This window comes from Eulemur rufifrons, chromosome 15 (assembly GCF_041146395.1).
Source record: "Eulemur rufifrons isolate Redbay chromosome 15, OSU_ERuf_1, whole genome shotgun sequence".
In the NCBI taxonomy this organism is placed as follows: domain Eukaryota; kingdom Metazoa; phylum Chordata; class Mammalia; order Primates; family Lemuridae; genus Eulemur; species Eulemur rufifrons.
In genome coordinates this window covers 62392739-62415383 of record NC_090997.1, presented here as the reverse complement: position 1 = coordinate 62415383, position 22645 = coordinate 62392739, and the positions used below count along the sequence as shown (strand labels likewise).

The 22645-nt window shown below is 40.7% G+C and overlaps 1 long non-coding RNA gene across 4 annotated transcripts in view; it reads right to left on the bottom strand.

Annotated features, from left to right (window-relative positions):
- Positions 1-2829: 2829 nt before the first annotated feature.
- LOC138395198 (uncharacterized) overlaps positions 2830-22645 on the bottom strand; it is a 37748-nt gene continuing 17932 nt past the window's right edge. Inside the window, exons 1-5 of one of the 4 annotated variants that reach the window (XR_011235514.1) lie at positions 14712-14752; positions 10722-10899; positions 9931-10350; positions 5178-5395; positions 2830-4294 (exon numbers count right to left, since the gene is read on the bottom strand). This is a non-coding gene — a long non-coding RNA (uncharacterized lncRNA). Of the gene's footprint in view, positions 4295-5177; positions 5396-9930; positions 10351-10454; positions 10575-10721; positions 10900-14711; positions 14753-22645 lie in introns of those variants that run through there. The other 3 variants (XR_011235513.1, XR_011235515.1, XR_011235516.1) reach the window with 3 other exon arrangements.

The following is a 22645-nucleotide window of genomic DNA, read 5'->3' as shown; positions in this document are numbered from 1 at the left end:
AGAGTAAATAGACAATGGGAGGAAATATTTGCAAGCTGGTATCCAGCCAAGGACTAATATCCAGAATCTACAAGGAACTCCAACAACCCATCAAGAAAAAAAACAAACAACCCCATTAAAAAATGGACAAATGACATGAACAGGCATTTTTCAAAAGAAAATATACAAATGGCCAAAACATATATGAAAAATGTTCAACATCACTAATCCTCAGAGAAATGCAAATTAAAGCCACAGTGAGATACCATCTTACTCCAATTAGAATGACCATGAATAAAAAGTCAAAAACAATAGATGTTGGTGGGGATGTGGTAAAAAGGGAACATTTATACAATGTTGATAAGAATGTAAATTAGTATAACCTAGTATAACCTCTATGGAGATCAGTATGGAGATTTCTCAAAGAACTGAAAGTATATCTACCATTCAATCCTGTAATCTCACTACAGAGTATCTACTTAAAGGAAAAGAAATCATTATATCAAAAAGATATCTGCTCTTATATGTTTATCCCAGCACAATTCACAATCACAAAGATATAGAATTAACCTAAGTGCCCATCAACTGATGGGTCGATAAAGAAAATGCAGTGTATACATATACCATGGAGTGCTATTCACTGATAAGAAAGAATGAAATGATGTCTTTTGCAGCAATTTAGGATAACAGCCTTCAGTCCCATCTAAGCGAAGTAACTCAGGAACAGAAAAATAAATGCTGCATGTTCTCATAAGTGAGAGCTAAGTTATGGCTATGCAAAGACACACACACTGGTACAATGGATATTAGAGACTCACAAGTGGGAGGATGGGAGGAGGTGAGGGATAAAAAATTACCTATTGTGTATAATGTATGCTATTTGGGTGATGGGTACACCAAAAGTCCAGACTCTACCACTATACTATATATATGTAACAGAATTCAACTTGTACCCCCTAAATCTATTAAAAAAATTTTTAAAAGCACACAAAAATTAAATGCAAACTATTTTGGAAATTATTAATATACATTACATTTTATTTCTATGAGCTCATGATCTTCTCCCTAGTTTGACTAGAGCAGGGGATTAAGATTATTTCAGAAAGAATTGAGACATTAAAAAAAGTTAACATTCAGCTCTTGGTATCCAAAATAAGATTTGAAGCAAAACAGCAGGCTTGAAAATCAAGACTTCAAAAAAAAAAAAAAAAAAAAAAAGATTTTCTAAAAAATTAACTCTTGTTTAACACATTAAGCGTTATGCATGGTAAAGTACTTGAGATCATGCATGAGCTTTTACATAATGAAAATTTCAGGTAGACAGGAATGGGGATTTTGTTTTTGTTTTTGTTTTTTTAAATCCCATCCCTCTGGCCCAGAGGAACAGTGGGGGCTGGAAGGCACGCTGTCAGCTCTAGGTCCTACCAGTCTCTGGTCTTGGCTGGAAGGAGAGGGTGTTTAGATCAGTTTGAAGGAAACACTGAGAGTAGCAGCGCTGTGCCCCATTTCCCATCTGGGATCCTGGCGGGAACTGCCATGAAGGTGAAAATAGAGCAGCCCAGCATCATTAGGAGGGTAGAGAGAGGGTCTAGTTTGTACTCTTGAGCACCCTTTTGCTCCCATAAGCCAGATTGCCAGGGCCCTACTGTGGCTGGGAGCAAAATAACCCTGCAGCCAAGACTGTGGGTGGCAGCTTGGGCCAGGGCCCACAGGGACAGTGTGGCAGGGACTCAAATGTGTCTGTGACAACAGAGAAAGGCAAGGGAAGGGCCAGTAGGCCCCCAAAAGTCTGAGAAAGACCACACCAGGAGTTCACAGCTGAGACCAGAATGCCAAACCAGCCCAGCCACAGCTTGAGGTCACCAAGAGTGTTCCCACACACAGACCAGCCTGAGGCCAAGAGGCCCTGCCCATCCCCCCATCCCATGACATTCTGCAAACCCCCACACAAATACCTTCTAAGAGAGGAGCAGAGGAAGGAGGGCAGGAATCTAGGAGACAGCAATTCAACCACGGAGACTGAAGCAACCCTAAAGACACGGTATTTAAACCTTGGCGTCTAAGTCTGAAACCAGCTGGACTCAATCTAGTTTCTCTTTATCACTACCTGGTGTGGGGGGAGCGCATGAGAACCATGATAGACATTGTCTTTGCACCTGTGAGTGTAGTAAATCAGACATCCTGCTACTGCCTGGGTCCCACCTGGGCTGACCTTGGCATCCTGGTCCTCTACATTTTTCCATAAACTACATCCCATACCCCTCCTAGAAGGGCCCCGCTGACACCTGTGATACTGTGTGAGCTGTCAGGCCTTCTTTGATGTCATCATCTGGGTCAGGGGACATGCCCAACTGTCTCAGGTTCGTGTGTTCCTCCCTTACCGAGGTATATTTTCAACATGCGGTCTCACCCTGACGCACTAAGGCCAGCACTTGGCCTTGGAAAGAGCTGGGGTTGGGGGGGTATAGAGCAGTAGCTCTGGGTTGCAGGCAGCTGTAGGAGGCACAGAGTCCCCAAAACTGCAGTTCTGGGTGGTTGGAGGCTCAGAGCACCTCTAGCCTACCCTCCTCACTGGAACAAACCTGGAAACTGAGGCTAAGCAAGTTGTAAAATCAAGACTAGAGCCCATGTGTGGGGGCCACCTTTCCCTGCATCCCTGTCCTGGGGGCGGGGACGGTGCATGAGCAGAGGGCTCCCAGGAAGGCTCCACCTGGGACAGCAGTTCTGCTCACCTTTCAGGCCAGCCCTGAGAGTGGGACCACTTCCAGTTCCAGTTTGTCCTGTTCTTTTTTTTTTTAAAATCAAAATCAAAAATTAACATTACAATTTTAATTAACCTCTTCCACTGTTTGGCATCATGCTAGTCCCTGTGCTCCGCATTCCCCTAGCAACAAATCATACTGTTTGCCTATTGATCGGCTGTAAATCAAACCTTTCACAGTCTATTAAATCACACCAGGTTTTCGCAAAGTCAGCGTTTTCAGCCAACATTGCCGTTCCCTCTTGTCTACCAACTTTGGAGATGGGGCAGTTCTCCGTGTGGGGGTGGTGGCATTAGAGCTGACCGTATTTAAGGCTCCAAGCTAAATTTAGCCGTCCCAGCTGGTTGTTATTCTAGCAACTAAGTGTGGGCTTGCCCAGCTGTATTTTAAGCTGAGCCCCAAATTTCCCTCTGTTTGGTTTTGTTGTGTTCCACAGGATTTTGCTTTAGCTACCAAAAATATAAAGAGTTTTCTTGTAGATTTTTAAATAAGTAAGTTCAACTAGAGTGAGCAAGAATAAACCATCTAGCAGTGACCTGGGAACGTGTGGCTTGAAGGGACCTGTCCTGCAAGCAGAGCACATTCTCTGCCCGCCAAGTTAATTTTTGGAGACTAAGGAGAAAAGGAAGGCCTTGATTTCTAACGTGCACATTCGGAGAGCTTACTGCTAAGAAACGCTTGCAAATTTTTCAAAACCCTATGCTTAAGTATAAAACAGTATACATCGTATGCTACCATCTGTGTAGGAAAATAGAAAATATATGTTTGTATATGCAAATGGTATTTCTGGAAACATTTGCAAGGAACTGGCAATGCTGGTTGCCTCTGGAGAGAAAAACTGAAAGACTGAAGGCCAGAGGGTCGTGTTAGAATTTTTACTGTGTGTATGCATTACTTAGCAGAGTTTGTGCCTCAAAAATGTATTATTTGGGCTGTCTGTACATTGACATGTGAAATCATGGCTTCGTTACTCCATTGTTGCCACCGTGGTTTGAAACATAGCACCTTCCATCTCAGCAGCCCTGGAGAAGAGTAAGCCAAACGTCACAAATGTGTATGCACAGAGGTGTGAGTTCACAGGGTACACACATGCGTGCACTCACACTGACGTAATTCCTATTTTTTAGCACATAATTGCACTGGTATAGGTTTCAAAAAATAGAGTATTGGGGCCGGGTGGGGTGGCTCACGCCTGTAATCCTAGCAGTTTGGGAGGCTGAGGTGGGAGGATCATTTGAGACCAGGAGCTGGAGACCAAAACAGTGCTGTTCAGAAACCTCCAACATTCCCTATGGACTGCCTCTCCTCATCACAAACGTTTCTCCCCACACCCTGCATCATGACACCTTCTCAGGGGGTGACGCCATCTTCTTTCTCAAGGAGACGTGTTTCATCTTCCTCAGTTTCCCTTCTCTCTATTCAAAATCTGTCATTTCACCCATTGCTGCTTGTGGCTGACAGGCTGTTGGATGGCTCCCAGTCATCCCTGCTCCTGTGCTGGCACCCTGTTGGAAGCTCCTCCTCTTGGAGTGTGGGGGGACCATGACCGGCTCCTACAATACAATATGGCAAGGTGATGTCACTCCTGTGATGGTGTTACGTAAGATTGGAACTTCCTTCTTGCTAGCAGACTCTATTGCTTCTCTCCTTTGCTGGCTTTGACGACATAACCCACGTATAGAGAGGCCCGCATGGCAAGGAGCTGAGAGCGCTCTCCAGCTAACAGCAGCAGGGAAGTGTGGCCTTTAGTCTGACAGTCATAAGGAACTGAGTCCTGCCAACAACCATGGAAACTTGGGGTCTCCAGTGAGACCCCAGCCCTGGCCAACAACTGGATTGCAGCCTCGTGAGAGATCCTAAAACAGGACTGAGCTAAGCTGTGCTTAGATTCCTGACCCACAGAAACTGTGAGATGATAAATGTGAGTTTTAAGTCGCCCAGTGTGCGGTGATTTTGTTACACAGCAGTAGACAACTAATGCACTCCTCTCCCCCTCCTTCCTCAAAATGATCAATGCTTCCCCCGTTCCTTTCCAATTCCCTAGCCCATCCCGCTGCTCTGGATCCCATTCCTCTCTTTCACATTATTTCTCCAGCTTCCCGGTTATTTAAATTCACCTCTTCGCCAATGCTGTCATTCCACGTCCACAGTGGAGATTAACACAGCCCCGATGACCATGTCACTTGATTTCGTAGCCACTGAACCTGGGGGTCCTTGATGGTTGGCCTGACACTCCCTAGCCCTGCCACCTTCTCCCTCTCCTGGGTCACTAGTTCACACCTTTTCCTCCCTTGTTAAACCTCCAACACCGCCTCCCTCATCCTGTTTTTCAGCTGATGACCTTGCTTCCCATTTCCCAGAGAAAAAAGAAGCAATCAGTAGAGAACACGCAGACCTAGCACCCACACACTCCCACCACTGCGTCTGCCAGCTCACCTGCACCTGTGTCCCCGCCTCCTGCTGCAGTTTCTCTGAACTGTGATCTGGGACCTTGCCTAAGGCCAGTCTTTCCATCTGTGCAGTAGATCCTACTTCCTCTCACCTGGTCAAGGCCGTCACACCAGAACGTCCTCTTTATTTCTCTTCCATCAGCAGTTTGTCCCCCTCTAACGGGTTCTTTCCAGCTATATACAGACCACTGTGATTTCTCCCATCTGAAAAGAAAGAAAGAAAGAAAGAAAGAAAGAAAGAAAGAAAGAAAGAAAGGAGGAAGGGAGGAAGGAAGGAAGGAAATGCTTTATTGCACTCATCTCTCTCTCTCTCTCTACCTACCACTCCATTTTCCTACTCTGCTTTGCAGCAAAATTCTTCCCAAGAGTTGTTTAAAGTTACTGTCTCTGAATTCTCTTTGGAACCTCCTTCAGTCAGGCTTGTCCACCTGCTCCCTACCACCCAAGACCTTGCTCTTGTCCGGTCACCAGTGACCTCCACCTGGCTCACTCCAACAGATGCTGCTCGTCCCCATCCTTCACTTGTCTCTGGGACACTCCTGGCTCTCCTCCTCCCCGGCTGACAAGTCACTCACTCTCCTTTGCTGGTTGCTTTTCTACCCTGTTTTAAATGTTGGGGGAGCCCCAGAACTCAGTTCTCAGACTCCTTTTCTCCCTGCACTTACTCCCTAAGTGATCTCATTCATTCTCACAGCTTAAACATTGCCTATATGCCAAGAGCCTCAGATGGTACGGGTCCAGCATGGATTACTTTCCCAAGCTGCAGGCTCCTGCTTCCAACCACCTACTCCACATCTCCACTTAGATGTCTAAGGGCATCTCAATGTCACCGTGTCTAAAACTGAACTAACTGCTCACCCAACACTGCGCCTCTTGAGGTCTTCCCCTCTCAGCAATTTCATCCCCCCAATTGCTAATGCCAGAAATCACAGAGTTATCCTTGATTTCTCTCTTTCTCTCATGTGCCACACCAAACCCATGAGCACATTACATTGACTACACTTGTGAAATGCATCCGGGATCTGACCTCTTCTCATCACCTCCACTGCCACCACTCCAGCCAAGCCCCCATGGCCCATTTCTGCAAGAACTTCCTTGCTGTCCTCCCAGCGTCTACCCTTGCACTGCATCGGTCCATGCTCAATATAGTCACCAGACTGGTCAGCTTAATACCTAAGTCAGATTATGTTACTCCTCTAATCAAACTGCAGGAGCTTCCTGTCCATACTCCTTAGAATAAAAGTCAAAGTTCCTTCAACAGCCTACTGTGAGGCCTCCCGGGATCTGTCCCCTGCCCCACCCACCACCCTTCATCATTTCTCCTGCCACTGACCCCTTTACTCATTCTGCTCCAGCCGTGCCCACCTCCTTGCTGTTCCTCCAAACACAAGCATATTTCCACCTCAAGGTCTCTGCTCTTTCTTCTCCCTCTGTCTGGATCATTCTTCCAGGATTCACAGATATCTTGCACCTTTCTAAGGTCTTATGCTCAAATGTCATGTCTTCAGCAGGCCTAGCTTGCCTTACCCTGTTGAAAATTGCAACTTTCCCCCACCCCACCCAGCATTCCCTTTCCCTTTTCCTGTTGTATCTTTCTCTCTGTCCCTACAGGATCCACTCTACTATGTCTCACTTATTCAGTTATTGGCTATTGTCTGCCTTCACTATAAAACGTAAACTGCTTGAGGGTAGATTTGATTTTATAGTTCACGTCTATACCATTAGTGCCTGGCACATGGTAGAGGCTCAGTAAAAACTGTGGAATGAATATTGCTGTGAAAAAAACTCGGTCTTGAGAGGACAGTTGGGGTGGGGACTAGAGTGACCCAGAGAGCTCGTGCTCCCATTTCATACCCACAGACTTGAAATCCCTTATCCAAAATGCTTAGGATCAGAAGTACTTCAGATTTGGGAATATTTGCATTATACTTACTAGTTGAGCATTCCAAATCCAAAAATCCAATATCCAAAATGCTCTAATAAGCATTTCCTTTAAGCATCACATTGATGTTCAAAAAGTTTTAGCATTTGAGATGTCGGGATGCTCAACCTGTCATCATCTCTATTTGGATGAGCCATACATTTATATCTTTGCTATCCAAATTCATGTTTCTAGCTGCCTGATCAATGTATCTATGAGAATCTCAGAATGCCCACGTTCTGAGTTCATATCCCGTGTAGAATTGTTTCTGTACTTCTCATCTCAGATACAGCAGGTCATTACCTACCAGCCACCCAGTCGTCCAGAGGAGAAACTGACCAATTGCACTTGTGTAAACATGCACTGAGTGCCTGTCCTGTGCCTCCCAGGAGCCCAGACACTGGCAGCACAGGGCAGTGCACACAGCTCCTTCCTCAAGGAGCTAAGTTTGGTGCAATAGGCTTTGTGATAGAGAGATGTACAGGGGGCTTTTTTTTTTTCATTTTCCCAAGTGGAACTATCTACTTTTTATGATTATTAAAATAGTGTATGCTTCTCATAAACAATTTGATTGAATAAAATATGAAATGAAAGTCACCTGTAATCTCACATTCAAGAGAGAACTACTGTTAATAGGTTGGTATGTATTTCTCCAGATATTTTCCTATGCATTTTTAAAGAGAGCTAACATTGAATTCTTAGCATGGACTACAAAACTTTATGCTATGTGCTTTAGCATTAACTCACTTTAACCTCGCAATGATCCTCTGAGGTAGGAACTATTATTACCCCCATTTTATAGACAAGGAAACTGAGGTTTAATGAGGTCAATTAAAATCTCACAGGTTGCATGTTGTCCATTGGTCCACTTAGGCTGAGTTACGTTATGGTAACAAGCATCTTCACAATCTCAGTGGCCGACGATAACAAAGGTCTATTTCTTGCTTATGCTAATGAACCATGACAACCATGAGTCAGCTGTGGCTCTGTTCCATGTTGTCTTTGTTCCAGGGGCCCAGGCTGAAGCTGGAGGAGCACCCTCTCTCTGGGCCTTAGCTGATCGCCATAACACGGGGAAAAGAACATGGCAGAAGCAAACAGTGGCTCTTAAAGTGTCTACTTGGGAGGGGGATATTTATCACTTCTGCTCTCACTTCATTGGCCAAAGCAGGTCATATGACAAGCCTGGTATTAACAAACAGGAAAGAATAACCTTCCCCAAGGGAGGGACAGTAAATATTTTTTCAGTAATAACACAATCCACTGAAAGTACTGAGCTGGGATTTTTAACCCAGTCTTTTAAGTTAGAACTTAAAAGCTTAACTATGATGCATATACTGTACATATTTTAACTCTAAAAGTAGGAATTCTACACATATTGCTGAGTAACCTCCTTTTTCATGTTATCTATATTGGACATCTTGCTATATTTATTCATATAGACTTAGAGTATTTTTTCCAATGCCACAGAGTTTCAGATGGGGTATTCCTTTTTGAGATCCCCCTCATTTTTCAAGGTCCAACTCAAGGGCCTCAACTACCAGAATGAGTCACGCTTCCCCTGCTCTCTTGTGGCATTCGGTTTACACTTCATTTCCGTCACACAAGGGCCTTGTCTCAAGTCCTTTGTAGACAAGTCTGTTTCCTTCACTAGATTTTGAGCACCTGGATGCAAGAATCATATCTATACATAAAGATTTTTATCTTCCTATGCCTGGGAGTGCTCGATGGGGTTGAGATACTGTTTGTTGATTTTGCAATATTGTGGAATTATCCTCTTTGCTATCTCTGTCACTTCATTGCCTGTATTGGTCCTTTTGTACCATTTAAATTTGGTGACGCTTTCAGAATTCTTGCAGAATTTGTCAGGGAAGGGGGTCTTTAAATAGTTCTGCTTTCCTGTACTCATTAGTATTATAGCAGCAATAACAATGTTAAGAAAACAAAATGGCAAATAGGTATTAAATCTCTTCCTCTTGATCCTTAAAGGAAGACTAGCACAGGAGAAACACAAACCAAATATAATAATTGCTCTAAATCCGTATCTTCAGTTGTCCCCTCCCCTCTCTACAGCAAAAGTGACTGAATAAATGGCAGTTCATCTTCAGGAGCAGAGCTGTCGGAGCAATGCTGGGGGCCAAAGCCAGGAATGATGCCACAGTGCCAGGAGCACTTGCTATTAATAATTATCCAAGAGAGGGTCTTGCCATGTGTCCTCAAACACACAGAACACTCCCAGGGTTCTAAAGCTCCCTTTCATGTGCCTAAAATGTTTGTTTTTTTTTTTTTTTAAGTGGCAAATAAAAATGGATTTCTAATCTGCATCACAACCAGAGAGCCTTATGCTTTGAAGAAAAGCCCTTCCCTGACACAAAGGCCACAGCCATCTGGAAGAAATGCCACCCTCCTAAGCAGATCAGCCACAGGTTCCATCACACTGGGGCGGATTTGCTCGGAAACAGGCATCTTGCCTGTATTAGCTTACCCTGTCATTAACAGTCACCAGCATTGTGCTCTCCTTCTAATTCTAACTGGGCACCTATGTGCGTGGCATCGAGTGGCCTTTTCCCGAGAAACCCTAGGACAAATGCTGCATCTTCCCTTGTCCCAAAGCCAGCTTTGTTGACAGGTGGTGCTTTGGAAAAGCAGTGTGAGCATGGCCAAAACCAACCAAACCTGACACAATTTTTAAAAGTGTGGTGTGTGTGTGTACAGGTGCACGTCAAGCCTGTGTACAGGTGCCCCCAGGGGGCCTCCCCTCCTTCATCAGAGCCCGTCCGGCAGGCCCCTCGCAGCACAGCCAGATTTCCGCCCTCACCCTGCAGCGCCAGGAGGAGGCTTTCGCCTCGGTGCACCGAGCCGCTCCTGCTGCAGGGGCCGGCCGGGGTGTGAAAGCGGCTCTCCGCCCGCCGCGGGGACGTTATCGCCGCTCTCCACGCCGCTTCCCGTCACGCATCCTGTGCCAATGCTGTGTCAAGCCCATCTTACATTTTTCAAAGTGTCTCTAGCATCATTTCCTGAGCCTCAACGCTTGCTCGAGCTGCAAAATGGCATCCAAGCTGAGAACTCTTTTTGCAAAGTTTCGCTCAGGATTGTTGGGACCGCAGACTTCCAGAGGCCGGAGCAAACACTATCCTCTTATCTGCAGAGAGAGATGCCCAGCTTTCCTGTGACACGCCGGTAATTTGCAAACCAGACCAAATTTGTGCGTTTTTATCTAAGTAGAGACCTACTCTTCCTGTAAAAAAAAAAAAAAAGAAAGAAAGAAAGAAAAAAAGAAAGACATTAAAATTAAACCATTCCCTGTCGGCACGGATGAATTCTGCACCCATGCCTCCTTACTCGGGGGCCAGGAGCAAGCAGCACGGAGGGGCTAGGAGCGTGGCTCAGTGCACAGGTGGCGGGCGTGTGAGTCTCCGCTTAGCCTCTGCCCAGCTCACTGGAAATAATGCAGCCTGACAAGATTTCTCCTTTCCTTTCGCCTTCCTCCTAACCCTCTCAGCCGCGCGTGCTTACATCATCCTAGTTGGATTTAAATAGCTAACTGTGCCATGTTCTCCTGGATACAAACGGCCGGATTGGCCACGTCCCCAGCTGGCCTCTACCTACCGAAAGGCAGGAGGTAGAGCTTGGGGGCCAATGGCTGCCAGAGCTCTGCGGGTGCTGGAATCCAATGGGTTTCCTGTCACCAAGGGAGGGAACGCGGTGGAGCACGAGAGGTCCGTCCGAGCGTGGCAATACTTGCATGCCTGGGCGATGAGTTGTTCTGTGTTAATCTTACTCCATCCTAGGTATAAGGGGAAAAGATAATATGTGTCCTTTGTTTACTCCTATTTAACTACAACTAGATTATGCATTCAAACTTAGTGGTTAACTGATGGAATAATTTCAGCTCAAAGGAAAAAAAAAAAGAAATCAAGATGGATAGAAAATCTCTGGAAACTGCAGCCTTTCTCTTTTCATTTTAAGGATAAATTAGCTACATTCTTGGGGCAGCAAAATGTTGTATAAATATCAAGCTGAGTTGAACTCCATTGTGCTTGACAACAAATGCTTTTAATTATTTTAACATTTTTTTAAAGGAATGAATTATGAGTTCAGCAGTCTGCTAAGCTGTTGTTGTCTTCAATAAGAACTCTTGCAAAGAAAAAAGGCTAGACGAGAAAAGGAAGCTAAGAGTGAGACTAATGCAACCCACTGGAATCATATCATTCTAGAATTTTAATTAAGTAAACCTAAAAGCACTGGAGAGCCATCTACACAAATAATAGGCTGAAAGTTACAAGGCTGTGTTTAATCCTGCAATCACTGTTCAAAGGAGAACTGGAAAACCATAACCCTAAATGCAACCTGCAAAGAAAATGAACACACAGGTGCAGGGGATGGGGCACAGAGAGAACTCCTGGCTTCCAAATCAGAAAACATAATTAAAATCCTTGCAGAAGGCACAAGGTTTCAGATAAAGTGTAATGAAAATTACACAGACATATCTACACATACATTTGCCTTTACAAGGAAATTAAGCCACAATTTAAAATAAGAATAAAATTGAAAGCTCACTCCATCTTTTTTTTTTTAATTTAGCCACAGTCCTTTATTTGATGTCATCTGCTCTCTTTTGAAAACTTGAATCACTCCATCTTTTTATAAGGAATAAAACTAGTCCCTGTAAAGTCACTTCCTTGTATGACAGGACACTTGTGGTAGATGCTACACCATCCATGCAGTCACCTTTTAGCTAATTCAGACCTTTGCCAGGTCCCACAGCCTTGTCAGGCCAGGCCTGAGTACTCTCCTTGATTAGGGTCAAGCATAACAAAGAACTATATTTAGGAAAACACAGGTGATGGGTTAGGAAAAACAGTCCGCTTTGGACATAGGTGAGGCTACTAGATGGAATACATTTATAATCCTAGCAGCATTTGAATGCAGGCTTCCAGATCTTAGAGCAAAATTAAATAACCCCCTTATTCCAAATAAATTAATACATAACCCATGAGTTAGTGACTTTACACTTCAGTGCTTCCTTAACGAAATGTGATTTTCCGTATTGAGATGTAATAATGTTGGGTAGAGTATTAGTTCCATTATTTTTTATACTTTTTTGTATATTTAAACAATTTCACAGTTTGCAAAGTCTACATACCATTTGACCCAATAATTCCACTTAGAGGAACTTATTCTATAGATATGTACAAGCATTGTTTGTGATAACAGAAGATTGCAAACAACCTAAAAGTTATTTTAACGTGTTATTAGAACTTGTTTGCATATTATGCTATAGCCATACAGGGGAAAACTATGTTGCCCATCAAAAGAACAAGGCAACACTGCCGGTCCTGCTAAGGAACAGTTTCTACAATACAGCAGTAAGAGAGGAAAGCAAGAAGAATGGAGTGTACAAAATGCTGCCATTTGTGTTTTCTAAAAAAGATTATAAATACATGTATGCAGGGAATATCTCTAGAAGGCTATAACCCACCTTTCACAAAAAAGATAACAGCTGTGGTCTCTGGGGAGGGGTAGGGTGGCTGAGGGACAGGGAAGTGAGGGGAACTCACTTTTAATGTCATTACCAGGAGTTTTTTTTCCCAGTTTAAATCAACTTTATTGAGATATACCATTTGATGAGTTTTGACAAATAAATGTTATGCTCTTTTATACTCTGACTTTGTGTATGTATTACAAAAGATAATTTTAAGGAAAAATAATCTGAGCTAGATTCTTTAGAAGCTCTATAAAGTGTTTACATCACACACTGTTTTTGGTCTATAAACCAGTAGCAGGAGGTGGTCACTTTGGAAAGATCAATTATTCTGATCTTAAAGGTAAATGTCCTATCTGGCAATGACTCACCTGGCAAAGGAAGGATGGGAGGTGATCAGGAGGAGAGAGCTTCAAAGAGCACCTCCACCTAGACAGAGGATGAGACTAGAAGTCTCTTTATTTTATAATCACCATGTCAAAAGGTAAGGAGGTCTTTTTGAAACACTTGTTTATGGCCCAATGTTTCCAGACTCCTCAATATACGTAAGAATTAGTCTGTGTGCTAAAGCCAATTTAATGTTCTGGTTGTACCTTCTGCCAGCTTAGGGGGTGGAATTCCATTTCGCCTCAAAGTTGCCATGTCAATTTGGTCAGAGGACTTTGGTCCCTGCTCTATCAAGAAGGCCGTTTGGCACCAGTGCAAAGTAAGGGCTGGGAAGGCCACAGAGCAGGGACACGGTAAATTAACCCCATCAGAGAGAGGCTAGGCCAGAGGCCAAACATGCAAGGAACAGACTAGAGACGTTAAGATGGTTCTGCCGAAGCTGTCTAGGGGTGATCAGTTTGTGACCAAACACTGTCATGTCCTTCTCTAGTTGTTTCACATTTACAAAGCCTGTTTCCTGAGCTAGAATATAAGGAAAGAGAATTTTTTCTCCTCTTATTCCTCCTCTTTTTCCCCCTTTTCCTTCTTCTCCTTTTATCCCCAAACCACTTAGCAAATGTGAAGAAAGAGGAAGGAAGGAAGGAAGGAGGGAAGGAGGGAAGGAAAGAAGGGCAGAACTATTGCCTAAATGCCAGTGAAACTGTTAAGGTAAGTATAAGGCAAGGTGAGTATACAACCTAAATTAAAACAGAGCTAAATTTTCCAAATTTTAGCCTTTGGACAGTCTATCTAGAGGGGCTATGCTTTAGACTGGTGGGCAGACACATGGCTCCCATACGTCAGTTGACTCCAGGGATCTCTGAGCATAGAGAGTGCAGCCCTCGGAACCTTCCAGGACTCGCATTCATGTGGAGAAGGTAAGACCACTTTCCTGCTGGGGCCAGCCTACCCAGGTGTGGATCCAGCTCCACCACTCCCTAGCTGTGCAAACTTGAGCACGGTACTTAATTCCTTGTACTTCATTTTCCTCATGTAGAAAATGGGGCTAATAACAGTACCTCTATCATAAGGGTATTGTGAAGACTAAATTTAACATATATGGTATAAATATAAACATATTTATACAGGTGTGTGCTTAGCATAAGATCAGGCACACAGACTATATGATGAATATACAGCTGGGTGGGGTGGCTCACACCTGTAATCCCAGCACTTTGGGAGGCCAAGGAGGGAGGATCACTTGAGCCCAGGAATTTAAGGTTGCAATGAGCTGTGATGACACCATTGCACTGTAGCCCAGGCAACAGAGTGAGACTCTGTCTCAAAAAAAAAAAATTAGCTATTATGAGTATTAACATCACTAAATTATTTAAGGTTTCCCCCACCTTATTAAATAGTTTAGTGACATTAACAATTGGTTCACTATTCTGCCAATGGCTCAAGCATTCTTTGTGCTCTGGGTAATGATGGCATATGTAATATTGCATTGCAGGGAAAAGGCTAATTGATGTTTAGTAAAGATGGAATTTAAGCTACATTCTAGTGGCTATACAATCATGCCAAGGAAAAGACCTGAATGCGCTGCATGTATGGAAATGTTAGTCATTAAAATATGTTTACAGGAAAATCCTATTTCCTGTCATAAATATCACAAAAGAAAGAATTCATGAGGACAGCCTGGTGAAGGCAATATTTGCCGTCACACCCCGAGCATGAGGCAGTCTTACCTTTTGAAACACTGACTTCCCCCATCAAAGGCAGAGTAATTCCTGCTTCAGTGTATTATATTCTTCCAATGGGCTCATCTATCTAATGTGAATTCAATTTAGAGGATGCTGCCAGACAGAATTAAATATATTAGTTTGAAAAATTACAGGGAAAGTGTGTTTATAACAGTTCCATTTTGATTGAATCAATTCTCTAAGCATTTATTTTTTAAAAGTCCTAGAGGTCTTTCTTATAGGGTGCGGCTCCCAGATAGACTTTGCATTACATCATCTAATGCAAGAAAGGACCCCACAGTGTTTTATTTGGGGCCTTCAATAACTATCCAAGGGGACTTCAAGTGTGAAATATCACTTACCACAGGCATTTCCACAAGCAAATTATTCCATCTCTTATCTGGATTAATTATTAATCTGTGTTTCCTAGGGAGGTCAGATCACAGCAAATGGGTCATGATGGGACATGACTGATAAGAAGATCTCAAATACCAAAAAGGGTAACACACATGATGGCACCAGTTCTGATTAAGATTCTTATACAAGAAATAATAATAATCTTTAATGAAACACCTGCTGTTGGCCAGGCTTTGCACAAGATACTTTATATATATTAATACCATGTCATTGGTTCATCATCATGATAACACTCATATGTTTATTTTATAGATGATAAAATTAAGATTCAGAAAAATTCAGTGAGGTTAAAATAAGTTGCCAAGATCCATAACTGGCTAATAGTAAAGCTGGCATTTGAACTCAAGTCTGGTTGACCCCGAAGTGCATGCTTTTTTGCACCCTACTGACTCGTTGGTGTCAGAGTTCAACAGATAAAAGTGAGACAGTAAATTATAATCATGAAATATATGGTCTTTTCCCACCACCACTTCAGAGAAATTCTCTCAGCATAAATTCAATCATTTAACAAGTGTTTATTTTAAAAAAATTATAGCCACTTTAGGGCCATTCTTTATATTTAAAGAGTAAGATTGGGGGAAATATATTGTCTTTTTTATGAGAACTTCCCCCTTCCCACTGAGGAAACTCCAGTGCTCCTTTTAAGATTTAATATTAATATTCTTTTTGAGGATAATTAATTCCCTTACTTTGTATTAAATAGAAAAGCATAACAAAGAATTGGAATATAGAACTGAAGGCCAGGCGCGGTGGCTCACGCCTGTAATCCTAGCACTCTGGGAGGCCGAGGTGGGTGGATCGCTCGAGGTCAGGAGTTCGAGACCAGCCTGAGCAAGAGCGAGACCCCCATCTCTACTAAAAATAGAAAGAAAATTGTCTGGCCAACTAAAAATATATATAGAAAAAAATTAGCCGGGCATGGCAGGCACATGCCTGTGGTCCCAGCTACTCGGGAGGCTGAGGCAGGAGGATTGCTTAAGCCCAGGAGTTTGAGGTTGCTGTGAGCTAGGCTGACGCCACGGCACTCACTCTAGCCTGGGCAACAGAGCGAGACTCTGTCTCAAAAAAAAAAGAAAGAATATAGAACTGAAAAGTACTCAAAATACAGTTCAGAATAAGATTTTTTTTAATGACAAAAATAAAAACACTGGGAGAGTAGTATAATATCTACAGGAACTCTAGAAAGAGAAACTAGAGAGAATGAAATATTCAAAAAGCTAACAGCTGAGAATGTTCTAGGATTAAAACACAAATCCTCAGATCTAAGAAGCACAAGAAATATTGAGTAGAATAAATAAAATAAACTCCATTTAGGCACATATGGTAAAACTGTGGAATCTCAAAAATAAACCTTAGAGCAATTTAAAAACAACCAGAAAAAAGGCACATTGTCTGCAAAGGAACATCAATTAGTCTGAGAGCCGACATTTCACTAGCAAAAAATAAGACCAAAATACAATACGAAAATATCTTCAGAACCGCTGACCCAGAATTCTATACCCAATTAAATTATCATTCAAGAATAAGTGTGAAATAAAGACATTTTCAGATGGAGCCTAAGAGAATTTTCCATTCAGAAATTTATTTTATTAACATAAAACAATTCCTTAAGGGTATATTATAGGGAGTAGGAAAAGCGAACCCATGAGAAAAGAGTCAAGAGGCATTAAATTAGCCATGAACAATCTGAAAATGAAATTAAGAAAATAATTCTGGCCAAGCATAGTGGTTCACACCTGTAATCCTAGCACTGTGGGAGGCCAAGGCAGGAGGACCCCTTGAGGCCAGGATGTCAAGACCAGCCTGAGCAACACAGCAAGACCCTGTCTCTAAAAAAATAAAAAAATTAGCTGGGCATGGTGGCGCACTTGTAGTCCCAGCTACTCAGGAGGCTGAGCCAGGAGGATAACTTGAGCCCAGGACTTTGGATTGCAGTGAGCTATGATGACAACACTGAACTCTAGCTCAGGCAATGGAATGAGACCCTGTCTCAAAAAGAAAGAAAACAATTCCATTTATACTAGAATGAAAAAGAATAAGCTACTTAGGAATAAACTTAACAAAAAAATGTATAAAACTAGTACTCAAGACATTGTTGAAATAAATTAAAGAATTTGTAAATAAATGGAAAGACATCTCATGTTCATGGATTGAAAGATTTAATACTGTTAAAATGGCAATACTCCCATATTCATCTCCAGATTCAATCCCTATCAAAACCCCAGCTGGAGCTGAGTGTGATGGTGCATGCCTGTAGTTCCAGTTACTTGGGAGGCTGAGGTAGGAAGATCGCTTGAGCCAAGAAGTTAGAGGCTGCAGTGAGCTATGTTCATGCCATTGTACTCCAGCCTGGGCAACAGAGTGACATCTGGTCTCTTAAAAAGAAAAAAAAAAAAAAACCCAGCTGGCATTTCTTTGCAGAAATTGAGAAGATGATACTAAATTTTATATGTAAATACAGGGGGCCCAGAATAGCCAAAACAATTTTAAAAAAGAAGAACCAAGTTGGGGGACTCACACTTCCAGATTCCAAAATTTATTACAAAGTTATAGTAGTGCAGACAGCGTGGTACTGACTTAGGAACAGACATACAGATTAATGCAATAGACTTAGAGTCCAAAAACCTTTTATCTTAAAATAATACATTTATTTTTAAAATATAACTATATTTTATTTTTCATAAAATTTAATTTTTATTAAACAAAAATTTAATTTTAATTTAATTATTTAAAAACAACTTATTTTAATAAAGTTAACTTTTATTAAATATATTTTATTTTATTTACTGTCAATTGATTTTTGACAAGGGTGTAAGACATTAAATGGCAAAGAAGAATCTTTCTCAATGGATGATACTGGGATAAGTGGATAGCCACATACAAAAGAGGAAAGTTGGACCTCTTCTTCACTCCATACACAAAGTTAACTAAAAATGGATCATAGACCTAAGTGGAAGATCTACAACTATAAAATTCTTGGAAGAAACATAGGAAGAAATCTTCATGGCCATGGATTAGGCAAAGCCTTCTTAGATGACACCAAAAGTATAAGCAACAAAAGAAAAAATACATAAATTGGACTTAAGTAAAAAAACTTTTTTGCTTCAAAGAACACCATCAAGAAAGTGAAAAACAACTCACAGAATGGGAAAAAATATTTGTAATCATGTATCAGATAAGAGAGACTTATATCTAATTACTGTCAAAAGACAACCCAATTTTAAAATGGGCAAAGAGTCTGAATCTCCAAAGAAGATATAGAAATGGCTAATAATCACATGAGAAGATACTCAACATCATTAGTCATTAGGGAAATGAAAACCAAAGCCTCAGTGAGATACCATTTCACACACAATAGAAAGGCCATAATCACAAAGACAGGCAATAAGTGTTGGCAAGGATGTGGAGAAACTAGAACCCTCATACATTGCTGGTGGGCATGTAAAATGATACAATCTCTTTAGAAAACAGTCTTGGAGTTCCCCCAAAGCCTAAATTGAGAGTTACCATTTGACTCACTAATTTCACTCCTAATTTAATATATACCCAAGAAAATGAAATATATATGTTCACACAAAAACTTGCACATGAATGTTCATAGCAGCATTATTCACAGTAGCCAAAAAGTGGAAACAAATGTCCATCAACTGATGCATGGACAAATAAAATGTGTATCTATACAACAGAATATTATTCAGCCATGAAAAGGAATGAAGTACTGATATATACTACTACATAGATGAACCTTGAAAACATCATGCTACATGAAAGAAGCCAGTCACAGAAGTCTATATACTGTATTATTTCATTTTTCTGCAATATCTAAAATAAGCAAATCTATGGAGATGAAAACAGATTAGTGGCTGCCTAGGGCTGAGAGGGCTGTGGGGAAATGGGAGGAGTGACTGCTGACGGGTATAATGTTTCTTTTTGGGCTCACGAAAATGTTCTGAAGTTGACTGTGCTGATGGTTACACAACTCTGTGAATATACTAAAAACCACTGCATTGTACAGTTTAAATGGTGAATTATATATGAATTATATCTCAATAAAGATATTTTTTTAAAAGCCATGGAGAGTAAAATGAATTGATAAATATATAGTCAAATCTAAATAAGAATAGACTGTATGAAAAAATAGTAACAAAAGCATTAATGGAGATTATACGAAGAAAGATGGAACTAAAATGCTAGAAGCAATAATATGTAAGAAAAGAATGATAAGAAATAAAACATTCTAAGATCTTTATTTTGTTTGAAAGGAAAGCAGGAGATATTGATTAACCTATAAGATTGTCAAACAGTATGCTTATTAAATGTGAATAATATGTATGATCATTTGAAGGACAATATCAGTTTTATAAAAGGCAAAAAAGGAGAAAAAAGAAAAAACATGATGAACAGAGAGCACAAAGGAAGATTAAAGAATAAATCCATCACAGCATGTAATCATAATATTGTAAATGGAATAAGTTCACCAGTTAAAAGGCTGAGACTCAGACTGAATTTAAATAAACCCAGAAATATGTTGCATTTTTTAAAATTACATTTTATAACTGTTTGTTCCTGATAATTATGATGAAATTACATTCCAGTATTTTTCTTTGTCTTGTTCCTGACTTTAAATGGGATGCTTTTAGCATTTCACCATTAAGGATAATATTTGCTTTAGGGTTTTGGTAGATGCCCCTTTTCAAGTCAAGAAATATTCTTCTATTCCTAGTTCTCCATCAGAAATTACATTCACAGTGTTGGGAGAAAATAACTGTTAACTTAGAATTCTATAAACAGCTAAACTATAATTAAAGAATGAGGATGAAATAAAAAGATATACCATTTACAACACCATAAAAAACTGTAAGGTACCTAGAAATAAATATAACAAAAGATGTGAAACTTTTATGGAGAAGGCCCTAAAACTTTATTAAAAGACATAAAAGGAAATCTGAATAAATAACGAGATATACCCTGTTCATGTATAGAAAGACAATAGCTTAACAGTAGCATTTTTCCTAAATTTACACTATAAATTTAATAAATTCTATTCAAAATTCTGGGGAAACTTTTTTCCCTGACTTTGACAAGCAGATCAGAAAATCCATTCAGAAAAATAAAGGGGTTAAGAACAACCAAAGCAGTTTGAAACAGTTAAAGAAGAAGAATTCCCCCTAACAGAGATCAAGACTAAAGATAAAGTTATAATAATTAAAATATCCTGGCATCAGCATTTGGATAAATAGGTTAGTAGAACAGATTTTCTGAAAAACCTAGATACACATATAAATAGGAACTTGGAATATGACAGAGGTGACATTGCAAATCAGTGGGGAAAGGATGAGTACTCAATCAATGGCAGTAGGACTATTGGTTAATATTATAATATTTTCAAAGGGAAAAATTAGATTCATATCTCACTGCATGAACAAAAATAAATTTCAGGTATGTTAAGGTAAAGCTATAAACATTTGGAACTATAGGAAAATATTTACATAACACCCAAGAAGAAGAGAGTTTCTTAAGCAATACAAAAGCAAAAGTTATCATGGAAAAGTAAAAACTGAACTATATAGTTTTAAAAAATCTTAATAATGACAAATGTAAAGAGACAAATATAGACTTGGAGAAAATAGCTGTATCCCACATTTTCAACCAAGGATTACTATTCAAAATATACAATAAGTTCCTACAAATAAGCAAGGAAAAGAGAAACAACCAAACATCAAAAAAGCAAAAGATATGAAGAAGCAATTAGCAGACAATAGATACATGACAATGTGCTCAACCTCATTATTAGTCAAGGAGATGCAAATTAAAACAAATAGATATTTCATGCCTATTAGAGTGGACATAAAAAAAAAAAAAAAAAAAAAAAAAACTCTGACAATAGCCACAGTTGGAGAGAATGGAGAAATGGAAATTTACATCCACTGCCAGGGGGAGTGTGAAATGACATAACCACTGTAGAGAGCAATTTGGCAACACCTGGTAAAGTTAATGCATAACCTATGACCAACAATTTCACCACTATGTGTCTAGAAGTTTCCAAGAGACGCATAGGCCCAAGGAGATACAAGCAAAAGAACAATCTTTTCAGCACCTTATATAATACTAAAAAGTGGAAATAAGCTATCTGACTTCAGGAGCAAAATGGGCAAATAAAATGTGGATTATTCATATAATGCAACATTGCATGGCCATTAAAATGAGTGAACTAGATCACTCATTATAAAAATACATAATAAGCTTAAAAGATGCAAAATATTTATATAGAATATAATTTACATAATATTTAAAATGCATGAAATAGTAGTACATATTATTTACCATACATTAAAGGTACAAAAATCTCCCTGGTTATGATTTATATCTATGAAGGGAAGAGAGAGAAGCCTCGGAATCCAGGTGTCCTAATACTACAACATCTAGAGAGGCCCTTGAACTTACACATCATAAAAGATGAAAAGAGGATTTTTCTTTTTTAGAACTGAGTCACTAATGAGAATTCAGCACTATTTATGTTTGTATGTACAAAGAACCCTAAAGGACAGTCAATGGGTTCTGTTATCAATCGCTGGTTCTTCACTAAGGAACTGGTGATAATATCCCTCCACCAATGGGGCTAAGAGAACAGGTCTTGCCTGGCTCCAGTCTTCTGCAAGTCTCCCTTACCCAGCCTGGTTTGCACCAGAAAATCTACTTCCCGCTTCCATTAGATTCATTCTTGTGTTTCCTCTGGCACTCACCAGAGGTACAGTACAGGTCTGGCACCCCAAGTTTTACCTGCTGACTTCTGTGCCTGGTGGCTGGAAGCCTGTGACATGGGCCATCCAGCTAGGAATGCAGCACAACTCTACCTCTCTGATCGCTCCAGGCCTGTACTTGTTCCTATTCCGGGTGCTGCCTCCCTGGGCAGGGTTAGAGTTCCTCTAGGTGGCGCAGTGCTGGGCAGAGGGCCTTTATATCCTCTTTGGCTTGGAGTGATAAAACCATAATCCTTCCTGAGCTCCTCTGTTAAACACACACATGTGCGCACATAACATATGCTTATATACACACACAAATATATGCTTGCACAAACATGTTAAACACATGTACACACATATGCACAAACTTATAGACACAAAGAAACACACAAATACCTACACCACTCCTTCTGCAACAGGATTCAAGGCTGCTTAATTACTCAAAATCCAATATTGTGTAGATATTCTGTGGCAGCTCTGATTTTATAATGGAAGACAATGGGAATAATAGAATTTGCTATTCACAAACACACAGATCTCAAATGTCAAAGGACAACTGTCTGATATCACTGGAATGATTATAATACAATAGTCCTTCCCTACCCCTAAGCCAAATCCTGTGAATTTCCTTTTTTTTTTCACTTTGGGAGCAAAGTGGACTTCATGTTCTTATCCATTACCGTTACCGTCTGTGCGGTCCCTCTCTAGTTTTATTATTGTATTTCATTTGATTTTCCCCTTTGTACCTGATTCCACTTTCATTTCCCATCCCCCCCCCCC